Source organism: Hermetia illucens, chromosome 6, assembly GCF_905115235.1.
Source record: "Hermetia illucens chromosome 6, iHerIll2.2.curated.20191125, whole genome shotgun sequence".
In the NCBI taxonomy this organism is placed as follows: Eukaryota; Metazoa; Arthropoda; class Insecta; order Diptera; family Stratiomyidae; genus Hermetia; species Hermetia illucens.
Genome location: NC_051854.1, coordinates 34,787,581 through 34,802,894, shown reverse-complemented (window position 1 = coordinate 34,802,894; position 15,314 = coordinate 34,787,581). Strand labels below are relative to the sequence as shown.

Here is a 15,314-nt window from a genome sequence, read left to right as displayed (position 1 = left end):
ATCATCATTTTCTACCCCTCCCGCTCCCCGCCTTTCTAATAAATATCCAAACTAAGACCGGCTTCGAAAAGTACTGATCGAGACCATTCATTTGATATGTGGGGACATGACTATATTCGGTGAAAAACATTTTTACACCCCCCTTTTGCATGTATGGGGACCCCCCTAAATCTCGCCGTAGAGGGATATCACTCACTGCATGTCTGGGGGTCCACAGTTCCCAACTTCTCACCAAATTTTGTGTCAATCGGTATAGCCGTTTCTGAGAAAAGTGCGTGTGACAGACAGACATTGAACCGATTTTAATACGGTTTTGTTTTGCAGTAGTCCTGAGGCTGTAAAGAACAGCTTATAATCGATACGGGAACTACAAAGCAGCAACCTGAATGTTGTTCTTCTCCTCAGAACAGTGATGAAAAATTGGGACACGAAGCTATCGGTTATCTCACAAACATCATGAGAAATACCAATCAGCCGTGGCATTTTCCCAAGGCGATTCTCTAACCCCACTGTGGTTTTGTTTGGTTTTGAATCCACTATCCCATCTTCTGCATGAAAGCAAATACGGGTTCCAAGTCAAATATCGCTCCTTGCTGGATTTCACCATCCAATTCAGCAAGGATATTGGCATGCAGTTGGATTTGGAGGAATGTCGCATAAAACCCATTGTTCGGGAAAAACATACCGACAACGAAGGATACAGTCATAATAACATCTAAAATGAGGGCATGGATTCGGACTACGTCTGCAAATCCACACACTAGAGGTGCCGAAAAATCAAGGATCACTATCCCACATCATCAGGAAGAAAGGGGGTACTTGATTTAAAAATATTGCACTACAATCAAGCGCATTTTCTTCGTGAGTTTTTCTATGAGAAACAATCATTGAGCCAAATACATCAGGCTACCGTCATGGTAGATAATAAATTACCTTCTTCGAACTTGAGATGCAGAGAATGGGATCCCATGCAGAATGTTACTTCAGTCCAACAGAAGGTCGACATGTGACCAGAGAACTCATTCTCGAAGGTCACATCAAAAATTTATTGTTGCCACGCATTGACATCGAAGATTCCAACAAATGGTTGACTACTGGTGTGCTTTTTTGTGAGATCAAAACATTCCTAAATTCAAATCAGGATGCTTCCATCCAAAAAAATGGTAAACCATACATTCTCCAAGACGCCCCACCAACTTCAGTTATTGGTAATGCAACTGAGAAGACATCTGCGTACAGGATGTTGAGCAGTACCGAGTACACCAATTGTCATAACTCCGTCTGCAAGATTCTCCGCCTTGAAGTATAACTTAGTGGCAACCTACCATCCTTATTATAAGTATACTCCGCAGAGAATCTTAGAAAATGATTCGGTCAAACTACTGTAGGATCGCAATATTGTCTCCGATAACAGTGTTAATCACAACAGACTCGATCTAGTTCTGCTTCTCAAGGATCAGAATACTGTTGAAAAACAGCAACAAAAAAAAAAAACGGAACTACCGCTCTTTCATTATCATCCTCAACGGCGTAAACACCCGGTATCCGGCCTAGGACTGCCTTAATAAGGAACTCCAGACACCCTCGTTTTGCGCCGAAGTCCACCAATTCGATATCTCTAAAAGCTGTCTGGCGTCCAGACCTACGCCATTGCCCCGTCCCGGGCAGGGTCTGCCACGTCTTCTTTTTCTACCATAGATATTCCCCTTATAGACTTCTCTAAGGACTGGACTATACATAATAATAATTGTTGATGCAAGAATCCATATTGGATCAGGACTTTGAAGTGTGTTACAGCGCTTCATTCGAGACTGTAACGGAACACTACAGTACACTGTAAGAGGCAATGTGGTCAGCATTGCTCTCGGCCGAGATTATTACCCTGATTTGACTCAGGTACTCATTCACAACTGAGTCGACTGGTATCCAGCATCCAGTCTAGCTCTAATAACCACTTGAGCTATCCGGACAGCTATACACTACATAGATGAAGATGCAAAAAGCGCAACCTGTGCTATAGTCTGAAGAATTCTGCCCGGTAACTATCTGACCTAGTGGGCTTCAATCTTGACTGCCTTAAGGTCTATGTCTATGTAGTTTAGAACCACCGCGTCACTGCTTGAAGTGTTTGCGATAATCGAGATGTAGCAATACATTTTCACATGATCGCACACACTTGCGTTGAAACGCTTCATCGTTGTGATGCCGGGTTTGGGATGTTGCTTTCACCCCATCCTTAGTTTGGTCGCCCCTCGATCCGGCTGGGCGAGAAGAGGGTTATTGGGCTTTTTTAACGACAGGGTGGGGCACTTGAACTGCAACTTTCGAAAATGCTATAATTATTTTATTTTTTATTCAATTTTACTGTGCCAAAGCAAAAAATGTTCAGAAGGGGCATCGTTGTCGACGCGGCACATCATCGTCAAGTCGACTCGCTACGCGCTTATTTTTACAGCAAAGAGCAGGGGAGCCCCTTGCATGCGGCTGTCTGTAAGGCAGACGATGGACTGCGCAAGCTAAACTTGAAGGATCGATCTTTCAATCCTCTGAGTGAGGTGAAGACCAAGAGCGGATCGATGAATGGAAGTCGAAGGCAATGCACGGTAAACACGTGAATTGTCTTTGGTAGCTATTTGTCGATCAGATGGCTGTGTGCTGGGGAGCTCTTTCCTGAGTCAGAGGGGTTCATGTGTGCCATTCAGGACGGGGTGGTCGCCACCAGAGTTTACAAAAAGTTCATAATGAAGGAGCGGGTGGAGATCTCGAACCACAGGTTTGGCGTTAGAGACGTTAGACTCTCGCACAGTCTGGTTCAAACCATACAGAAATATACTATTCTGCATACGTGTAACCTAGCAACGGCCACTACTAACAGCGCCCGTTTATAATTTAAGTAGGTAGAATCGTCCGAGCCCAAATGCTTGGCAGTTAGTGCCTTTCAGTCAAGACCGATTGACATGAAATTAGAGATGGGTTTAGAGGGTAGCAGAAGAAACGAAAGTTATATAGCTCCGATGTGCCCTTCCACCCGAAGGTGTGTGGAACCAATCCTCACAAGTGGAATTTTTTTTTTTTCGAAATAACCGCGATTCTAAGCAAAAATGTTTAGTGAAAGTTTTTCGTACAAGTAGTAGTTTTCGAGTTCTTCATGTTCAAACTTGTCGGTTTTTCATAACAAAATGTATGTTTTTCAACGGTCGCAAATAAATAATTTTTTTTTTCTTTTATTTTTCCAAAAATAAATATTTTTTTCAAAAATATCCTAAAAAATAAGAATGCTAGTGAAAAACTGCTGACTTAATATTGGGTTTGGGAAAAAGAAATGCCGTATTTGTAATCGAAATTTGACGCTTTATTTAACATACTTAGAATTATCCGATTTAAGTCAAATATGCGCCGTTTTGTTCGCAAACTTGTTGCCATTTAGAAGGCAACTTCATTGTCCCCCCTTATAACCCCCCCCCCCTCCCCCCTCGTTATTTGCAAAAAACTCAGACAGCCAATTTTCGAAAGTCTCTTGAGGCCAACTTAGTGGAACTAAGAGCGTTTTGCATGGACCGGAAGAGATGGTAATCACTTGGTGCCAGATCCGGACTATACGGTGGGTGCGATCGGACATCCCATCCGAGATCCGGTAGCTTCTGGTGGGTCATCAAAGATGTGTGAGGCCGAGCGTTGTCCTGATGGAATACAAGACCATTCCTATTGAGGAATTCTGGCCGCTTCTGGTCAATCATCTGCTTCAAATGGTCGAGATGCTCACAATAGAGAACCGAATTGAGGGTCTGGCCGTAGTTGAACAGCTCACAGTAGATGATTTCCTTCCAATCTCACCAAACACACAGCAAAACCTTCCTGGCCATCAATCCGGGCTTGGTGATGGTTTGGGTCGGCACGCCGCGATTCGACCACGATCTTTTTCGCTTGAGATTATCGCACGTGATCCACTTTTCATCACTAGTCACCATCCGTTTCAAAAATGGGTTGAATTCGTTCCGTTTCAACAGTGAATCGCAGGCGTTAATTCGGTCCAAGAGATTTTTTTGCGTCAACTCGTGTGGCACCCAAATATCCAGCCTTTTTTGGAATCTTCTGCGAATGGTTCCAATCGGTTTTATGGTCCTTACCCAGTTCCTGGCCAATCGAGCAAATGCTCACATGCCGGTCTACTTGGATGATTTCGACAATTTTATTGGTTTCTACGACGATTGGCCTACAATTACGGGGTGTATCTTCGACATCCATTACACCAGAACGAATCGTTACAGTATCGGGCCCATAAACTTCATAACTTTTTTCGGCCGCCTTCGTTGTATTTTTGCCTCTCAGGTAGTAAAAATGTAAAATGTGATGAATTTCTTGCTTGGTGGACTCCATTTTTGACGCGCTATAACTTGAGACTGAAACATACGATTACAACACTGTCAAAGAGACACTTGTAGCACAGATTGTCGTCTTCAAATCGTAGTATGACCCGATGCGATAAATACAACACAAGATATGTTTAAGTGTCGCCATCTACTGACAAAATACGGCATTCCTTTTTCTCCAACCCCAAAACGAGAAAGACCACATTTTCAACTTTAGTATTTTTTCATTATCTCTTTTATTTTGAGGTATTTAAAAACGAAATAATTTTTTCGTTTGAAAAATAAAAAGTTTTTTCTGGAGTAAATCACGCTTTGCCCTGAAACTACGGGTTCTATATACACCAAATTTTCAGAATTGATTGCAAGGAGTTAAGTACAGATTCTCTAAGGATTCGGCTTACTTTCGATTTATATGAGAACACCAGCTTTTGTTTTTATTGATTTTTATATCAAAAATTCCGGTAATTACATTACTTTGATCATAGCTCCTTTATTTCTAACCCACTGACTTCTACCATACCTCATTTGAAAGGCATTTTCAAGTAATTTAAAAGAGCTTTAGATCAATTCCCAGCAAAAGTTACTCATTTTTGCGTTATTTGACCTTGAAAGTATTTTTTTTTTTTTATACATTACGAATTTACGTTTGTCGAGCTATAAACTTTGTTCATATTGTATCTACAAAAAATAAAAAGATTCATTCTTGTTATTTAACATGTTTTGTTTCTACTTAATATCATTTCTACATAAAATGCATAATTTTCGAGCTATTTCCGAAAAATCAGAAAACATTTTTGAACATGAATAAGTCGAACTACTACTTGTACGAAAAATTGTTCACTAAACATTTTTCGTTAAAATCGACCATTTAGTCGATTCCTGTGGTTATTTCGAAACAAGTCGGGAAGCCGGAAGTTCGGCGCATCAGATATGAAAGGTTTTGTTTGTTTTTCTGTGACTATATTGTAGTGCATAACTATCCCATTTGTACGTAGGCCGTTATGTGTATGCATTTAACATGTAAGACTACTCACTTTAGTATGATATTGATATTTATTTCCAGTGAATTTAAACAATAAAGTCAACTTTGAGCTACTGTAACTTTGTTAGTAATAGTATGATTTTGATCAAACTTGAGGATAACATGCTTCATACTAAAATCTATATTACTACTACTTTATAACTTTAGGATAAACTTAAAGGGGGTTTTTACTTGATTTCCCCAAAAATATAGTAGTATATTATTATTAACTGAATTTGAGCAGATATCGATTTGGAAAATATTTGCAGCCCTGGACACCGTATAGAGGCAGATTCATGATTTTTTTTCAAATTTTTCGGTTGGGTATTTTCTGAGAATGGGTACGTTAAAGAAATTATCATTTTCGACCACGTCCATTCCCCGCCTTTCCAACAAATGTCAAAAATAAGAACAGCATCGAAAAGTACTAATCAAGACCTTTCATTTGGTATCCAACATGGCTACATTCGGTGAAAGAAACTGTTACACCTTTTTTTGCATGGCTGAGGACCCACACACAGTGAAGCAATTATAGAGGTATCACTTTGCTGAGTACCATCTATAAGATATTCTCCGCTATCTTGCTAGGCCAAATAGCCCCATACGCCCAGAACATCATTGGCTCATACCAAAGAGGCTTCACTCCAGGCAAATCAGCAACAGATCATATCTTCTCTCTGCGGCAAGCGATGGAAAAACCGCTGGAATATGGGCATCAGTTGCACCATCGACTTTAAAGCCGCCTATGATAGCATAGCCAGGGTAAAACTGTACACGGCCATGAGAATTGATAAAAGTGACTAGGCTGACTCAGGCCAATGTGCGGGGCCAGATAAAACCAGCAGGATCACTTTCGAGACCATTCGACATCAACAACAGTCTAAGACAAGAGGATGCCCTATCATGCGCCCTCTTCAACCTGGCCCTGGAGAAAGTGATTCGCGATGCCGATGTAAATGGGAGAGGCACCATCCTCTTTAAGTCCACCCAACGACTGGCCTATGCTAACGATATCGACATCATAGGAAGAACCACCCGAGATGTACAAACTGCCTTCATCCAGATCGAGCAGGCGGCGTGAAATCTTGGGTTGCGCATCAATGGAGACAAGACAAAATATATGGTGGCAACGTCAGCACCGAAAACCAACCAACCAACAACATCAAACCGCAGTGGTCAAACGGGAAGAATAAAGATAGGAGACTACAACTTTGACACCGTTGATAATTTCTCCTATCTACGGTCGAAAATCACAACGGATAACAACTATGACGATGAAATCCACGCACGGTTGTTGGCAGCCAACAGAGCCTATTCCAGTTTACAAAAACTGTTCCGCTCGAAACGTCTCACCATAGGGTCAAAGCTCTTACTGTGCAAGACTATGATCTTGCCAGTCCTCATGTATTCCTCGGAGACTTGGGTTCTTAGCAAAAAAAATTGCGAACTCTTGGCCGCGTTCGAGAGAAGAATCCTCCGAAAAATGTTTGGCCCCTACCTAATCAGTATGGATGGGGATGATCCAGCCCGGAAAGTCTATGAGGGCAATATCAATGATAGAAAAATAAGATGAGGCAAACCCTGACTGAGATGGAGCGATGGCGTAGGTAAGAACGACAGACAGCTTTTAGGGATATCAAATTGTTGCCCCGTTGATGTTGAACGACCGATATGACGACGATTTGGTTGGACTACTGGCTGTGTTATCTGATGCGATGGGTGGGAGCATGCCCTTTAGTGATGGATGTTGTTAATACTCGACGCTTTGCGCACCTGATACGACTCGATTCATAGACGATATTATCGCGGGCGTGGCCAACGGTACAGGTGGTGGAGTCGGAATTTTTATTGGATGATTTCTCGGCAAATAAATTCAATGGCTTTGTTTGATTAATCTGCACTCTAGTACTCTAGCACGAATTCCTTCTGACAAACCTTCTTACCCTTCACAAGTACTAACATCCTAGTTCCATTGAGAAAACAATCCTCTTCCCTAGTATCCGAGCAGTGGAGTGCAACTGCCACCTCCTTCCATACTATAACAAGCCATTACGTATGTATTTTGACGAGTCCATTCAAGGGATTAACCCAAACGCCAAGGAACCCCTTATTGCCAGTTTTGGCAGATACTACTTACATACATTCTCTCCGCAGCTATAACAACAAAGGCCTTTTTTCGCATACGAGGACACGCTTCAGTTACCGTCTAAATTTGGACACCCTCACTGGCTTCTTTTTCATCCATTAGAGCGAAGTGTTGGCCGGCATTGCTAACCGTCAACCGTTTCCAACTGGTAATATTGGTAATCTCCATCAAGAGCCACCGGAATAGCATACACTCGGAAGATATGGAACGTGCGTGGAGCTAACAGTAGTACATCTAGTCAAAAGAGAAGATCACGCCTTCTGCACCATTCGAACCTTCATCACTTATTTCGGCAACTGCTGATCTCAACCTAACGTCTTGACATTCAGAGGATCTCAATTTGGTAACTGCTCCAAAAACGCAAGGAGGTCCTAATAATGAAGTAGCCCAGGATGCAATCTTCCATACTTCACGTTCTCAATGGTCCTCCTTAGTGTCCGCTGATGTACCAACGAAAACTGAATTCCCAACTGAGCACATAGGAAAAGCTCTTGTATCATTGAGTCCTCGAGATCCCGTTGTTCCTCGAAGTCCGCCGCATTTGGAAACACCACTAGACACAAATGTCCGAATAGCTCAGTGGTTAGAGCACTGGGTTGTCATACGGAAGGCCGCGGTTCAAATCTCACTGATGGCAGTGGGATTTATATCGTGACTTGACGACGGATACCAGTCGACACAGCTGTGAATGAGTACCTGAGTCAAATCAGAGTAATAATCTCGGGCGAGCGCAATGCTGACCACATTACCTCCTACAGTTCACTGTAGTGTACCGTTACGGTCTTGAATGAAGTGCTCTAACATATTTCAAGGCCCTGATCCAATATGAATTGTTGCGCCAACGATTATTATTGTTATTACTAGACAGAAAACCTTAAAAAGGATAAGACTGACACCATCAAGTCTTTCCTTTTTCGGGAAGCATATAGAATCCGAGTTAAAAACTCGCAGGGAATAAGTGGTTATAAAAAGTGATACTCTTAGTGCGGTTGAAGTTCTAGACACTTTGTTTTCCAGCCTACTAGAAAGTGTACGACACTTCCCCTCGGATACAACCTTGTGCAAACATGAATATGAAAGCAAGGGATTTTAACTCTCCAGGTGGTAAGAAGTCACAGACTTTGAATCCATCAGGAATCATGAGCAACCAAGTTGCAGCCGAGGCGCGGATTTTGAAGGCCTCACCAAATTCATGCCCTCATACGGAAAGCTTGCCTTTAGTGCCTTCGGCAAAGCCAGCCAAAAAGGAAAGTACGCCAACTCTCAATTTAGGAGAAACTGGAAATCAGACTACGCTGGCCCAAATCTTCCGATAAACGGAAGAGACAGAAGAGAACTTCAGCCACTAAGGAGGGGAGACTACAGAATGAATCCTGCCTGTCAAAACCTTCTCCTACACTCTTACCAGGAAAGGCGAACGAAAGGGGAGCTGTTGACGTGAGTAAATGGCACATAAGAACCACGCGGCTTGAACACCGTGAATCTAGGAAAGCTCCAAGCCGGCGGCAGAAGAAAGTGAAGAACCTTGGGAATGGGCATATGGGCGTGGTTGCACCCCTAAGTGCGGTAAATTCCAGAGAAATTGGACGCAAGGAAGCGGAATCTTCGGCGAAAGGTGTGCACAAACTGGCAACCCCGTTGAGAGTCACTGGACGCACCAGGCTTCTCTGTTAGCGGTAATGCGCCCAAGAAAAGTAAGCCCAACACATCTGTGATGGGCAACGCTTTATTGTGCTCCGCACCAGGACCCACAATCGCTCGTCCCGCAGGGATTAGGACCGATGTGCCGAGAGGTGATCAAATCAGCGAGAAAAATCTAGACGAAGCTGATCCCTCCCGTAGGAATACGGACGGGAAGCGGGAAGGAAGAGGACGTATGCGCAAGAGGCAGCCTCATTTCTGATCGCTGCCGTGGGAGTTTCCTTCAAGCATGACAAAATATCAAAGAGAATTTACCATCCTCCGGGAATGCCTGTGGAGAAAATGCTGGAGCCATTTAACAATCAAGGTTTTCGCGATGGGCTCCTCCATTTGAAGTGCACTGGTGAGGCTGCCCTAAAATGGTTCCAACAGATAATCCCGGCTTTGAGTTCTGGCGATCAACCCACTATTGTGAACACCGAGCTGCGCAGGACAGAACATGTCGTGAAGGAAGGCAGGGGACATCATCCGCATGTTGGATGGACAGAACTCGAGCATGAACTTTTGGCACTGGATGATGAAGTTCATGAATACTTGGAAGGACAAGTCTACAAACGTGGAGGGTTTCAGCTTGGTATTCGAACTGGAAAGTCTAAATATGCTCAGGGACAGTCACCATGTGGTGCTCCACTTTTTTCTAGATAGATTGATATTCAATCGTATCAGGAAACTGTAGAGTATCATCTCCATTTTGAGAGCAAAGAACAATGATGGCCTTCGACTCACACTGCACTAGCGCAGTGACTACGGAGTGAATCCTACCTGCTAGTATCTTCTCCTACACCACTTACGAAACAGGCGGAAGAAAGGGAAGCCAGAGACGTGAACGAAACTGACTTGATGCTAGTTCGCGTGATCGGTTCTATGCAAGCTAGTGAATGTGTTAAGTGGAAAATAGACGAATGCTTTGCGTGATGAGATGAGACTTTTCATAGATGAATACATGGGAACTGCTGTACCTCCAAATGCGACTATTCTCAGAGAAATTAAAACCGGGAGATCAAGTCTCTGGGGGTATAGTGTGAGGGAAACTCCATCACACTCCGACTGTGGCATACGCTTCTAAATTTGTTTATTGGTCAAATTAACCTGCAGCATCCCAAAACCTCCTCCTATCTGCTGGCAGCGAGACTGACAAAGCTGCAGGACTGCCCCCACATTTTGCTGATGCAAGAGCTAAGTGTTGAATTTAATAGAATCTGTGGATCAGTAAAGGGGGCAGTATCTTCTACGTTGAAAGCTCCATAAGACCGAGAGCTTGTGTCCTGATGTCAAAACAGTTAAAGGCAACCATGCTGAGATAATTCCCAGAACCTAGTTACGGTCATCGTACAAATCCAGATTAACGGCGAGAGGAAAAATGTCGTAGTTGCCTCTACTTATTTACCCTATGATTCTTTGCGTGGTCCATCGACGGAAGAACTAAGGGATCTGCAGCGTATGAATTAAGTGGTCTCGAATTCTTAAAAGGTTGCGATGCAATCCCAGAGGAGAGAAGCTATTTGATTTCATCACTTCAACTTGCCTCATGACTGCCAAAGTCGAGTGCGCCCCTACTTCTTCAAAAGTGCTGAGGGTTGAATACACACTGGCGGGTGCTAGACGAAATCTCACTATCAGATCGTCACTGTAATACAAAGACAGAACCCAATGAAAACGGATTGGACAAAGTTGAATGAATTGCTTGGCACTATCTGTCCTATTCCCCCGAGGCCAAAGTTTAAAAAGAATGAGTCGGCCAAATTGGACTCTCTTAGAAAGCCCGATAATACTTTCACGAACTCGAGACTAGAATCAGTATAGACTCTCTTGAAAATGAAGGGGGGAAGTTGCCGGTTCCTGCAACCCCTTCAACACAAGATGAACTGGAACACTGGGAAAGCTGCTAACGCAGAGATTGTGTGCTGAAGTGGGTGTTGATCGCTACCATATAACTTAAGCGACCACAGGCTGTGGTGTGTTATTCCCGCTTCTGTAGAATATGTTGATCGACTCACTACTATGCGAACTGCAAAATCTACCAATATACGCTCAAGCCTATGCGGATGATGTGGCTAGTCGAGATATTGCAACAGTGTGTAGATATGCACGACGCGCCGTTGATTTCATTGCCAGTTAGTGCCACAGGCATGGACAGCAACTTATAAAACACCTGTCAGTAAGTGAGACAGCTAAACTTACTTACACTTACTGACAGAGCTAATGCTAGGTGACGGTGTGCCAAGCCAACCGCTGCGTGAAATGCAGGATTTGGGTGGTGACAAATTCGGCCCGTGAAGCATGATGCCCAGCACCTCATCAACATTACTGGTTCCCAGATCTTTCCTAATTTGTGTCCCACCGCAGAAACTCGCAGTTGTGCGGAAATAATTTGAAGAACTTGTAAAGCAGGGTATTTGCAAACTTTCAGAGAGATACCCCTCATTCAGAGAGATACCTCATCCCACTCATTCACAATTTTGCGCAATCTATCGCAAATTACCTCGGATTTAGTCAAAGCATACCACCAAATCCATATAGCTCCGGGAGACATTCCGAAAACGGCAATATGCACACCTTTCGAACTTTTCGAGTTCACTAGGATGATTTTTGGACTGTGCAACGCGGCGCAAACCTTTCAGAGATTCATCCACACTATGCTGCGTAACCTCCACTTCTGTTTTGTATATTTTGATGATCCTCTGGTCGCATCTTCCTCTGAATCCGAGCATTAAGAGCACCTCGAGTGCATTTTTTAACGTCTCCTTGAGCCCAGTCTAGCACTTAACATTGGGAAATGTAAATTTCTAACATCGCAGGTGAGATTCCTTGGTCACGTGATTACCTCTGAAGGCATCCAACAAAACCCAGTCAAAGTACAAGCGATTTCGAGCTTCCCCTTTTTATCAAAAAGTAAACCAAATCTGGCGGCCGCTGAGTTTCTGTTCCACAGCTAAATCCCGCTCAACGGAATTACCGCGCCTATGATTGTGAATTATTAGCCGCATACCTCGCAATTAAATACTTCCGGTATTCCCTTGAAGCCAGGTCGTTCACAGTGTTGCTTTGAAGCTAAAGCTCAACAAACCGTTCCCACTTCAACTTCGGCATTTGAGATTTATCAGCCAGTATACTTCCGACATTTAACACCTGTCTGGAAAAGATAAGCTTGGTCATATGCTGCAGAGGTCAAGAACCCCGCCGCCGTTGATTTTCCGGCAATCTCCGAGGCGCGAAAGGACAACGCAGATCTTCAGAGCTTGAAGACCAACTCAAAATTCACTTTTACGGAGTTTCCTATTTTCGGCTCAACATCCAGTATATTCTGCAAGACTTCAGACAAGGGACCAAGGCCATATATTCCGGCCGATTCCCGAAAGGAAGTATTTAACGCTTTTTACGATCTGGCCGTCCGGCCGTCCATAAATAGGGATATTAATTATTGGGCCAGACAGTGCTCCTTCAGTCCACAAAGCATTTCCACACAGTCCATCGATAGGTGCATACGGTGGCCTGAGGCTATACCTCTGAAAGACATTTCTGTACAATCTTGTGAATGGATTCTACGCTTTGGTGTGCCGACAATTATAATCACAGACCAGAGTTGGGCAAACTCATCGGCTTCAAGCGCCACCAAACAACCGCGTACCACCCGCAATCAAATGGGATGATCCCTTCGAAGTCCTCGCGCGAGGCTGACACCATTATAGTCTCAACGTCGAGCGCATGGTCAAACGAGTCTCTTTAGCTCGAATAAAGCCTTTCGTCCAGCAAGAAAGCACGCGTCCATTTTGACTTGCTTCAGCCGAATTGAAGGAGCCGTGGATCTGGTTCTTCACTGAAACCCCTTTGTTGTGTTGTGTTGTGGCTAAATGCTGCTACACACATCAATCTTTTCCTGCCAGAATCAAACATGCATACCGCAAAGTTTATCCTATCCAAAAGCAGGAAGACTTGCAAGAATATTGTAGGCATTCTGACAGGCCATAATTCAATAGCTGAATATATGTTCAGAATAGGGACTATTCAAGATAATACGTTTCCCTCCTATAATGAGGAAGCAGAACCACGGAGCATTTTCTATGTGCCTATGGACGCATCGGACATCAGACCTTTAATGTCAATTTGTTCCCCTAAACGGGGTAGTCGAGTGCAATAGGCAACCACGGTCTAAGTCACAGTAGATCTACTATAGGCAGTACCCTTACAAAAATGACCCCACTTGCAAATGTGCTTGCAGAAGCTTATCTGTACACATCAGAGACGTTAAACAAGGAAAAGGCATAATCTTCGTCAAATCGTATTGGTAAGAGAGAGATCGGTGAGCTTTTGCTATTCTGGTACTACGGCGTGCTCCCCTATATAGCAAAAAGTTGTTTCACGTATTCACTTATCCATAAGCAAAAACTTGCCAATCTCACCAATACATTAGCAAGTCCGGGCGGTATGTCAAACACAGCTGATCGGGTTTTCGGTACATCTCGCTCATGCTCAAGGGCAAAACAATTTGAAATCGTGTGTACTCGCATTGATTTCCCCCCTTGAGGGGCAAGGGGGAGTGAGGTAGCTGTCTAGTATCTAACTGTGGTCTAAGTATTCAGAGGCTATAGCTTCTCTCCCACCAAAAACAAACACACACACACACACAAGTGTACGATACAAAGAGGAAGAATTTGATAGGGGATTAACGCGAAGGGATAAAACGTGGAACAGTTAAGTAGATTAGTAAGTGATCTTAAATGGCAAGTGAGGGAAGCAGACGATTGTAACAGAGAATTGGAAGAACAGCTGGGCAAGAACAACATAAACGGTAGTCAAGGTGCACGTGGACTTGGAGAATCACGTAGCTGCAGGAGGAAAAGTGTTAGTGGAGCAAAAGTGCCAGTATTGCAAGTGAAGCGCCGGTTGGAACCGAAGTAGGGAAGATGGCGCCAGTAGAGATTGATGTCTATAAGAGAGTCGTGGAGATGGTCTCAGTTTTGAGGCAGTGTGATGGAACTGCGTAATCGTTTGTCAGAGGAACAAAAACTAGTTCTAATTAATTGCGTCAAATATAGACTGATGAAAGACGCCTACTATATTATATCCACGTCAGATTGTAGAATGATCAATGACACGAAGTTGACTTTGAGCAATGCGTACGTTCCCAAGAGATGCTTGGACGACATTAAGGACGAACTGAAAACATGCACGAAGTAGTTGAGAGGCTTTCAATAGAATCCCTTATAATTGAAACAACGTGTCTCAGTGAAGACGAAGAAAAGACTGTCAAATTTATTTTCATAGCCAAAGGTGTAAAGAACACAGACAATTTCAGTTCACATAAATGTCAAGCGATGACGGCTTTACGGTTTCTTACCAGAGCAGAGGCAAATCGTCAGACGCTGCCTAACCTCTGCCCTCGCAGATGTTGAGTGCTTCTTTATATAATTCGTAGAACACGACATGACTATGAATTATTATTGGTCCGGTCCAGTATTAAGTTGATGCGGACTTAGGACCCCATCATTCTCAAAAAAAAAATATATTTTCAATTCACATATTTTATACAAGATGGCGCCAGTAGTAATACTCCCACTCGAAATATATATAAGGAGAAAACAATAAAAAAAAAACAAATTACAATTTAACTATTCCTAAAGCGTTCAAATGCTTATAATGTTTAACACCTGGTAAACTTTTGGTAAACAAATCTGCAGGCATGTTTGATGTACACAGATATTTAACACTTACAATGTTTTCAATAATTAATTCTCTGCAATAGTGGTACTTGACATCAATATGATTCGTTTTATTATGGAATACAGGGTTCAACAATAATTTTTGTGTACTCATATTATCATTATACAAAGTGATCTGATACATTCTATTAGTCACTTCAAACTGTAAATTTCTCAAGCAAACTGCCTCTTTGCAGGCTTCTGATATTGAAACATATTCAGATTCTGTACTAGAGAGTGTAATACATTTTTGTTTACTACAACTCCAAGATATAACTGACCCAGACAGAGTATAACAATATCCTGAATATCATCGCACCAATCTGCATCAACATCACCTTCAATGTTTATGTTTTTATCATCATCATCAGCAACGG

At 43.0% G+C, this 15,314-nt stretch overlaps 1 protein-coding gene across 1 annotated transcript in view; it reads right to left on the bottom strand.

Annotated features, from left to right (window-relative positions):
• LOC119660127 (14-3-3 protein zeta) overlaps nt 1-15,314 on the bottom strand; it is a 101,271-nt gene that overhangs the window by 56,834 nt on the left and 29,123 nt on the right. The gene's annotated exons all lie outside the window — the stretch shown is intronic.